Source organism: Bos indicus x Bos taurus, chromosome 7 (genome assembly GCF_003369695.1).
Source record: "Bos indicus x Bos taurus breed Angus x Brahman F1 hybrid chromosome 7, Bos_hybrid_MaternalHap_v2.0, whole genome shotgun sequence".
NCBI lineage: Eukaryota > Metazoa > Chordata > Mammalia > Artiodactyla > Bovidae > Bos > Bos indicus x Bos taurus.
In genome coordinates, this window is record NC_040082.1 from 107,128,246 (window position 1) to 107,139,256 (window position 11,011).

General features: G+C 41.0%; 1 pseudogene; it reads right to left on the reverse strand.

The window, feature by feature from the left end:
* Positions 1-8,328: 8,328 nt before the first annotated feature.
* Positions 8,329-10,011, reverse strand: LOC113896674 (annotated as a pseudogene).
* Positions 10,012-11,011: the final 1,000 nt, after the last annotated feature.

Here is an 11,011-nt window from a genome sequence, read left to right on the forward strand (position 1 = left end):
GATTGGGGGCAGGAGGAGAAGGGGATGACAGAGGATGAGATGGCTGGATGGCATCACCGACTTGATGGACATGAGTTTGGGTGAACTGTGGGAGTTGGTGATGGACAGGGAGGCCTGGCATGCTGCAATTCATTGGGTTGCAAAGAGTCGGACACGACTGAGCAACTGAACTGAACTGAACTGAGGCTCCTATAGGAAGTCTTCTATAGTCTACTAGTTTGTAGACTTATAGTCTACAGTTTTATTATGAAAAGGTATTGAATTTTTTCAAATGGCTTTCTGTATCTATTGAGATTCTAATGTAGACTTTGTTCTTAATCTATTAATATGATTTATAAAATTAATTGATTTTGGAGTATTAATTTGACCTTGCATTTCTAGCATACATCCTACTTGGTCATGGAGTATAATTCTTTTCTTTTGTTGCTAGATTCAGTTTAATAGTATTTTACTGAGAATGTGTATAGTGTGTGTGTATGTATGTATGTATATATATATATATATATATATGTATATTTTTCTACATAGTGGCATGGGGATCTTAGTTCCCCAAACAGGGATTGAACCCAAGCCCCCCGCATTGGAAGCAGAGAGTCTTAACCACTGGACCACCAGGGAAGTCCCTTTACTGAGAATTTTTATGTATATATTTCATGAGACAATAATCTGTAGTTTTCTTGTGATGATATTGTCTGTCTTTGGTGTCAGGCACCTCAAAGAATGAATTGAGAAGTATCCCCTCCTCTTCTATTTTTGGAGGAATTTGTGAGTAATACTAATTCTTCTTTAAATTTCTGGTGGAATTTACCATTGAAGTCATCTGTATTGTGTTAAGTCACCTCAGTAGTGTCTGATTCTTTGCAACCCCATGGACCATAGCCCCCAGGCTCCTCTGTCCATGGGGTTGTCCAGGCAAGAACACTGGAGTGGGTTGCCATGCCTTCCTCCAGGGCATCTTCCTGACCCAGGGATTAAACCTGCATCTCTTGTCTCCTGCATTGGCATGCAGGTTCTTTACCACTAGCGCCACCTGGGAAGTCATCTAGTCCTAGGCTTTTCTTTGTGGAAAGTCTTACTACTCCAATCTTTTCTAATAGATCTAATCAGACTCTCTTTCTGCTTGAGTCTGGGTTCTCTGTGCCTTTACAGGAGCCTGTCCATTTCATTTATATTATCTCATTTGTTGACATACCATTGTTCATAGTATTCCTTCATAAACCTTTTTTTTTTTTGGTAAATCATTCCAGATTCTTTTTTTTTTTCACTGTCAGTCTAGTTAAAGATTTCTCAATTTTATTGATATTTTCAAAGAACTAACTTTTGGTTATTTTCTTTATTTTGTATTCTATTCTTTTATCTTATTGATTCACTCTAATCTGTATCAACTACTTCCTATTGTTTATTTTGGGTTTAATTTCTTTTCTTTCCTATTTCTAAACATCATTGTTGATTTGAGAATTTTCAATTATTCCATGTAGGCATTTGAAGTTATAAAGTTACTTTTAATACTTGCTTTAACGTATCATGTTTTGATCTGTTATGATGTTTTTTGATGTTTTTGTTTATCTCAAAGTATTTTCTAATTTACCTTGTCATATTTTCTTTGACCCATTGGTTATTTGCTTTCCATATATTTATAAATTCACCCATTTGTTATTTACTTTTCATATATTTGTAAATTTCTGAGATTTTATTCTATTATTCATTTCAGACTTAATTCCATTTTGGCTAAAGGGTATCAGTGATATGATTTCAATTCTTTAAATTTATTGAGGTTATTTTTTGACATCACATGTAGTCTATTCTAGAGAACATCCCATGTGTTCTAGAGAAAAAATGTGTATTCTGCTGTTGTTGGATGGAGCATTCTATAGATCCTAGGTCTAGTTGGTTTATGGTATTGTGCCAGTCTTGTTTGTCATTGTTTATCTTCAACTATATCTATTACTGAAATGGATTATTAAAGTATTCTTCTTGCCGTTGTTATTGTCTATTTCTCCTCTTCAATTCTGTCAATTCTTACTGCATGAATTTTGGACTCTGTTTTCAATGGATATATGTTCATAATGAATTGCCTCTTTTATAATTTTTGAATGTCCTTCTTTATCTTAGTAATATTTTTGTTTTAACATGCATTTTGTCTGGTATTGGTATAGCTACTCTAGTTCTTCTATGGTTTTATTGGTATATGTTTTTTATATCCTTTTACTGTTTGTATCTTTGAATTTAAAGTGTGTCACTTGGGGACAGTAAGTAGTAGGATCTTTGTTTTGTTTAATCTAGTCTGATAATGTCTGCATTTTAATTATGTTTTAACCATTCATAATCATTCTGTTGGTGAAGGGGTTATGATACTGCAAAAATTACTGTGACAAGAGACATAAAACGAGCAAATACTGTTGGAAAAATGGTACCAATAAGACTTTATTGGCACTGGATTGCCACAAACCTTCAATTTGTTAAAAAAAAAAAGCAAAACCTGCAAAACATAATAAAATGAGGCACAGTAAAATGAGATATGCCTGTATAAATCTTATCAAAATGGACTCCAGATTTATATTAACTTAAATCAAGAATATATAGAAACTTTACTCCTTCATAGTTCTATTTTCTCCCCCCTTTTGTTATATTATTGCTGTACATATTGCGTGTGTCCTAACTTGCTTCAGTTGTGTCTGACTCTTTGTGACCCAATGGACCATGGCCCATCAGGTTCCTCTGTCTGTGGGATTCTCCAGGAAAGAATACTGAAGTGGGTTGCTCTGCCCTCCTCAAGAGGAATCTTCCAGACCCAGGGATTAAACTTGAGCCTCTTATGTCTCCTGCATTGGCAGGTGGATTCTTTACCACTAGTGCCAGTTAGGAAGCCTGCATATGTGTGTATGTGTGTTACAAACCCAATAATACATTGCTATAATCATTAATTTTGTCCTATAAGGACATATAATTGATGTCCTTTAAAGAATCTTAGGGAAGAAAGAAGAGCAAGCATACGGTTGTAGTTCAATCAGTTCAGTTCAGTTGCTCAGTTGTGTCTGAATTTTTGTGACTGCAGCATGCCAGGCTTCCTTGTCCATCACCAACTCCCGGAGCTTAGTCAAATTCATGTCCATCGCATCAGAAATGCTATCCAACCATCTCTTCCTCTGTTGTCCCCTTCTCATCCTGCCATCAATCTTCCCAGCATCAGGATCTTTTCGAGTGAGTCAGTTCTTTGCATCAGGTGGCCAAAGTATTGGAGTTTCAGCTTCAGCATCAGTCCTTCTGATGGATATTCAGGACCGATTTCTTTAGGATTGACTCGTTGGATCTCCTTGCAGTCCAAGGGACTCTCAAGAGTCTTCTCCAACACCACAGTTCCAAAGCATCATTTCTTCAGCATTTAGCTTTCTTTATAGTCCAACTCTCACATCCATGGGAAAAGGCAGTGGCAACCCACTCCAGTACTCTTGCCTGGAAAATCCCATGGACAGAAGAGGCTGCAGTCCATGGGGTTGCGAAGAGTCAGACACAATGGAGCAACTTCACTCTCACTTTTCACTTTCCTGCATTGGAAAAGGAAATGGCAACCCACTCCGGTGTTCTTGCTGGAGAATCCCAGGGATGGGGAAGCGTGGTGGGCTGCCCTCTATGGGGTCGCATGGAGTCAGACACAACTGAAGCAACTTAGCAGCAGCAGCTCACATCCATACATAACTACTGGAAAAACCATAGCTTTGATTAGATGGACCTTTGTTAGCAAAGTAATCTCTCTATTTTTTAATATGCTGTCTAGGTTGGTCATAGCTTTTCTTCCAAGGAGCAAGTGTCTTTTAATTTCATGGCTGAAATAACCATCTGCAGTGATTTTGGAGCCCACCAAAATACAGCCTGTCACTGTTTCCCCATCTATTTGCCATGAAGTGATGGGACCAGATGCCATGATCTTAGTTTTCTGAGTGTTGAGTTTTAAGCCAACTTTTTCACTCTCCTCTTTGACTTTCATCAAGAGGCTCTTTAGTTCTTTGCTTTCTGCCATAAGGGTGATGTCATCTGCTTGTTTGAGGTTATTGATATTTCCCTCAGCAACTTGATTCCAGTTTGTGCTTCATCCAGATCAGTATTTCACATGATGTACCCTGCATATAAGTTAAATAAGCAGGGTGACAATATTCAGTCTTGATGTACTCCTTTTCCTATTTGGAACCAGTCTGTTGTTCCATGTCCAGTTCTAACTGTGGCTTCTTGACCTGCATACAGATTTCTCAGGAGGCAGGTAAGGTGCTAAGGTGGTCTGGTATTCCCATCTCTTTCAGAATTTTCCACAGTTTGTTGTGATCCACACAGTCAAAGGCTTTGGTATATAATCAGTAAAGCAGAAGTAGATGTTTTTCTGGAACTCTCTTGCTTTTTCGATGATCCAGTGTATGTTGGCAATTTAATCTCTGGTTCCTCTACCTTTTCTAAATCCAACTTGAACATCTGGAAGTTTACAGTTCACATACTGTTGAAGCCTGGCTTACAGAATTTTGAGCATTACTTCGCTAGCATGTGAGATGAGTGCAATTGTGCAGTAGTTTGAGCATTCTTTGGCATTGCCTTTCTTTGGGATTGGAATGAAAACTGACCTTTTCCAGTCCTGTGGCCACTGCTGATTTTCCAAATTTGCTGGCATATTGAGTGCAGCACTTTCACAGTATCATCTTTTAGGATTTGAAATAGCTCAACTGAAATTCCATCACTTCCACTAGCTTTGTTCGTAGTGATGCTTCCTAAGGCCCACTTGACTTAGCATTCCAGGATGTCTGGCTCTAGGTGAGTTATCATACCATCGTGATTATCTGGGTCTTGAAGATCTTTTCTGTATTGTTCTTCTGTGTATTCTTGCCACCTCTTCTTAATATCTTCTGCTTCTGTTAGGTCTATGCCATTTCTGTCCTTTATTGTGCTCATCTTTGCATAAAATATTACCTTGGTATCTCTGCTTTTGAACTGTGGTGTTGGAGAAGACTCTTGCGAGTCCCTTGGACTGCAAGGAGATCCAACCAGTCCATTCTGAAGGAGATCAGCCCTGGGATTTCTTTGGAAGGAATGATGTTAAAGCTGAAACTCCAGTACTTTGGCCACCTCATGCGAAGAGTTGACTCATTGGAAAAGACTCTGATGCTGGGAAGGATTGGGGGCAAGAGGAGAAGGGGACGACAGAGAATGAGATGGCTGGATGGCATCACTGACTTGATGGACGTGAGTCTGAGTGAACTCTGGGAGTTGGTGATGGACAGGGAGGCCTGGCGTGCTGCGATTCATGGGGTCGCAAAGAGTTGGACATGACTGAGTGACTGAACTGAACTGAACTGAACTCTAATTTTCTTGAAGTGATCTCCAGTCTTTCCCATTCTATTGTTTTCCTCTATTTCTTTGAATGGTTTGCCTTGGAAACGAACAGATATCATTCTGTCGTTTTTGAGATTGCATCCAAGTACTGCATTTTGGACTCTTTTGTTGACCATCATGGCTACTCCGTTTCTTCTGAGGGATTCCTGCCCGCATTAGTAGATATAATAAGATATAATGAGAAGACTCTACACATGGACATCACCAGATGGTCAACACCGAAATGGAAAAGCTCAACACAGTCAGAAAAACAAGACTGGGAGCTGACTGTGGCTCAGATCATGAACTCCTTATTGACAAATTCAGACTTAAATTGAAGAAGGTAGGGAAAACCACTAGACCATTCAGGTATGACCTAAATCAAATCCCTTATGGTTATACAGTGGAAGTGAGAAATAGATTTAAGGACCTAGATCTGATAGATAGAGTGCCTGATGAACTATGGAATGAAGTCCGTGACATTGTACAGGAGACAGGGATGAAGACCATTCCCATGGAAAAGAAATGCAAAAAAGCAAAATGGCTGTCTGGGGAGGCCTTACAAATAGCTGTGAAAAGAAGAGAAGCGAAAAGCAAAGGAGAAAAGGAATGATATAAGCATCTGAATGCAGAGTTCCAAAGAATAGCAAGAAGAGATAAGAAAGCCTTCCTCAGTGATCAATGCAAAGAAATAGAGGAAAACAATAGAATGGGAAAGACTAGAGATCTCTTCAAGAAAATTAGACATACCAAGGGGACATTTTATGCAAAGATGGGCTCAGTAAAGGACAGAAATGGTATGGACTTAACAGAAGCAGAAGATATTAATAAGAGGTGGCAAGAATACACAGAAGAATTGTACAAAAAAGATCTTCACGACCTAAATAATCACGATGGTGTGATCACTCATCTAGAGCCAGACATCCTGGAATGCAAAGTCAAGTGGGCCTTAGAAAGCATCACTACGAACAAAGCTAGTGGGGGTGATGGAATTCCAGTTAAGCTATTTCAAATCCTGAAAGATGATGCTGTGAAAGTGCTGCACTCAATATGCCAGCAAATTTGGAAAATCAGCAGTGGCCACAGGACTGGAAAAGGTCAGTTTTCATTCCAATCCCAAAGAAAGGCAATGCCAAAGAATGCTCAAACTACTGCACAATTGCACTCTTCTCACACGCTAGTAAAGTAATGCTCAAAATTCTCCAAGCCAGGCTTCAACAATATGTGAACTGTAAACTTCCAGATGTTCAAGCTGGTTTTAGAAAAGTTAGAAGAACCATAGATCAAATTGCCAATATCCACTGGATCATGGAAAAAGCAAGAGAGTTCCAGAAAAACATCTATTTCTGCTTTACTGACTATGCCAAAGCCTTTGACTGTGTGGATCCCAATAAACTGTGGAAAATTCTGAAAGAGATGGGCATACCAGACCACCTGACCTGCCTATTGAGAAACCTATATGCAGGTCAGGAAGCAACAGTTAGAACTGGACATGGAACAACAGACTGGTTCCAAATAGGAAAAGGAGTACGTCAAGGCTGTATATTGTCACCCTGTTTATTTAACTTATATGCAGAGTACCTCATGAGAAACGCTGGACTGGAAGAAGCACAAGCTGGAATCAAGATTGCTGGGAGAAATATCAATAACCTCAGATATGCAGATGACACCACCCTTATGGCAGAAAGTGAAGAGGAACTAAAAAGCCTCTTGATGAAAGTGAAAGTGGAGAGTGAAAAAGTTGGCTTAAAGCTCAACATTCAGAAAACGAAGATCATGGCATCTGGTCCCATCACTTCATGGGAAATAGATGGGAAAACAGTGGAAACAGTGTCAGACTTTATTTTTGGGGGCTCCAAAATCACTGCAGATGGTGACTGCAGCCATGAAATGAAAAGACGCTTACTCCTTGGAAGGAAAGTTATGACCAACCTAGATAGCATATTCAAAAGCAGAGACATTACTTTGCCAACAAAGGTCTGTCTAGTCAAGGCTATGGTTTTTCCTGTGGTCATGTATGGATGTGAGAGTTGGACTGTGGAGAAGGCTGAGTGCTGAAGAATTGATGCTTTTGAACTGTGGTGTTGGAGAAGACTCTTGAAAGTCCCTTGGACTGCAAGGAGATCCAACCAGTCCATTCTGAAGATCAGCCCTGGGATTTCTTTGGAGGGAATGATGCTGAAGCTGAAACTTCAGTACTCTGGCCACCTCATGCGAAGAGTCGACTCATTGGAAAAGACTCTGATGCTGGGAGGAATTGGGGGCAAGAGGAGAAGGGGACGACAGAGGATGAGATGGCTGGATGGCATCACTGACTCGATGGACGTGAGTCTGAGTGAACTCCGGGAGTTGGTGATGGACAGGGAGGCCTGGCGTGCTGCGATTCATGTGGTTGTGAAGAGTCGGACACGACTGAGTGACTGAACTGAACTGAACTGATTTCTTTGAACTGATCACTAAGAAAGGCTTTCTTATCTCTCCTTGCTGTTCTTTTGAACTGTGCATTCAAATGGGTGTTCAGTTCAGTTCAGTCACTCAGTCATGTCCGACTCTTTGTGACCCATGGATTGCAACCACCCAGGCTTCTTTGTCCATCACCAACTCCTAGAACTTGCTCAGACTCATGTCCATCGAGTCAGTGATGCCATCCAACCATGTTATCGTCTGTCACCCCTTTCTCCTCCTGCCCTCCGTCTTGCATCAGGGTCTTTTCCAATGAGTCAGTTCTTCACACGAGGTGGCCAAAGTATTGGAGTTTCAGCTTTAGCATCAGTCCTTCCAATGAACACCCAGGACTGATCTCCTTTAGGATGGACTGGTTGGATCTCCTTGCAGTCCAAGGGACTGTCAAGAGTCTTCTCCAACACCACAGTACAAAAGCATCGATTCTTTAGCCCTCAGCTTTCTTTCTTTTTTTTTTTAACCATTTATCATTTATTTATTATTATTACTATTATTATTATTTTTACAGTCCAACTCTCACATCCATACATGACTACTGGAAAAACCTTATGGATATCTAATTGCTCCAGTATTTCTTTAACCAGGCTGAGGCTTGTGAAAACTGATGGCCAAGTGTTCATCCTTAGTAGGGCCCACACACCAAGGAGCTATATTCCTAGTCAGTTCTCTGGAATCTGGAGCCTCAACATCTCCAAGAATTCATTTATAGTCAACAAAGTTGGGGTGGGAAATCCACTGTTACTTGTTAAACTGGAAAAAGTAGACCCTATGGTCTGAGGGAACATCTACTGTCACTCAATTTTGCTGGCTGCTCTTGATTGAAAAATTAGAAGAAGGCAGAAGGATGTACTGGGAGATGTAAGTTCCTTGTATAACTACAGCTGTTGGCATATATGTGGCCATGCTGCTGAAGTAGAGGCAGTCCAATTGCTGGGTAAAATGTCCCATCATGGAGGAGGGCTGGAAAGAAATGGGATGACCCATTCCTGGTGTCAGAACTGAACCTGAAGATTACATGAGGTGTGACTGGTGGTGGTTTCAAGATAGGTTGGGTACTTGTGGAGGAGATGTCTGAGTTACTCTCTGATATGAAGACACAGGAGATGGAAGATATGGGGACAGTACAGATTAAGCAAGCCTTCTGTTGGGGGTGATGTAAGACCCAATATGAGGAGCTGTGGTGGGGTCAAAGGTCAAAGCCATACCACTCACGTTTCCATTCCTTAGCAAGGCCCATTCATTTTGCAACTTTCCTTGGTTCTGTCATTTTTTTGACTCCTATCAGCAAATCTGTACATCAAAGGATCAGATGGGGCTGATACTCCAGAAGGTGTCTTAATATATTTTCTACTAAAGTGGGTGATGATGGGTGCATGAAAACCGATGGCCAAGAAGTTCTACACTTCTCTGTGGATTCCATCCTTGCAAACCCAACCCCTCTGCGGGTCCCACTGGTGTCTCAAATGATTCAAGTAGAGATAAACTGACCAAAGGGCTTCAGCATTCCCTCCAGTGTTTGCTCATCCATCGACAATGGGAAGTTTGAGATGTATAAATTTGTGGGGTCCTGCTCCTGTTGCTTTGCCATCTAGGCCTGTACACCACTGGCTTTCAGTGCTGGTACAGCTTTCTGTGTTGTTGAGGGACTGTCAAAAAGCTTTAGCCTTTGCATTTGTTTGTGGTCTTGCCCAGTATGGCCTTAGTGGAGACAATCTTGCCATATGACTCACATGGACTAGGTCCTGGTCCTTAGTTCTTGGCTGTTCTCCCCAGACATAGAGATCGATTTTACTCTGTTGGTCATTAACAAATGCTCTCACTCACTGCTGCTGTTAGGGGTACTCTTGCTTGGTGGTGCCATTTGCTGAGACAATGGCACACATGACCAACCTGAAATTTATGCCCAAGCTGAAGCTCATATGGTTGGGATGTTCACTTCAGCTGTCCCTGAGCAACACCACGTGCTGCAGACTTCTATGTTTGTTCAACCTCCAAGCTGCCCGTGAGGCGGGGTACTGAAGGTTAGTTCTGGCCTTAGAATGTCAAAGATCACTAAGAGGCCTCTTGAACAGGGCTCACTCTTATCTGATCATAGAGAAGTACTGCTCTCCCCTTCTCTAGGAATTCTGTCATTCTGATGCTGCCATATCCTGGGCCTTTGCAACTGCCCCGCCTCAGCTTTCCTGCCCTCTGCCCCTAGTAGCATTTTGAAAAATTATTGAGAATTGTATACATAGAAAATCATATAAATAGAAAAGAATTTACTGCTTACTTTCTATTTTTAGAAAGCTCTTTTTTATTTCTTTTTCTCTTTTGTTACACTGTCCAGGAACTCCAGGGCAACACTGAATAGTAGTGGTGAGAACGGATGTCCCTGTCTTTCTGATCTTAAGAGGAAAGTATTAACCATGATGTGAGTGGTAGGTGACTTTCTCTTTCACCCAAGAATCCTTTAGAAGTTGTGGGTTTTTTTCCTAGCTTTGAAGGTGTTTTGGAGGAGCCCCACTTTTTATTACTGATTTTGAGCTTTAAGCCATTATAGTCAGTGGTCATGACCTGTATTATATAAAAAACTTGGAACTTGTTGAGGTATTTCTTGTAGCCTATTATAGGCTTTTAGTTTAAAGATATTCTACCTATGTTTTAAAAGAATGGGTATTCTCTCCCCAGAGTTCACAGTTGGGCTGCTTTGCAAGCCCAAACCTCTTGTTTTGTAAAACTAGATCTCATTTAGTTCAGGAGTTATCCCCGTCCTGGGAAGGATGATGACTTTGGTTATGCCAAGGCATTGACATGGGAATGTTTCATCTTTGGTCATCTTTCATCTTGCAGATGTGCATGGACACATTCTTACTTTAATGGGATGCTGGTCATTCACTCCCACGGGTCTCTGGGCTCCATTTGGCTTCTCAGAGATATTCTCCTGGGGAATTCGAGCTGCCCTCAAGCACACCATCAATATGCCCAACACCAGTACACTTGTTAGTACCTATGGGGAAACTGGTTTTGATACTTTATGCCTACTTATTCTAGAAAAGGGAGTGTATTTCCATGTAGCTCTCATGTACAACACTTTTGTGGGGGCCTGGCTCCCCACAGCAACAAGGCACAGGGGCCTTCTGAGAGCTGTTCTGAGATCTCTCTCTCTTGTCTTCCCTCTGTCATGCGCTCCTCAAGTTCAGACAACCTTTCCATG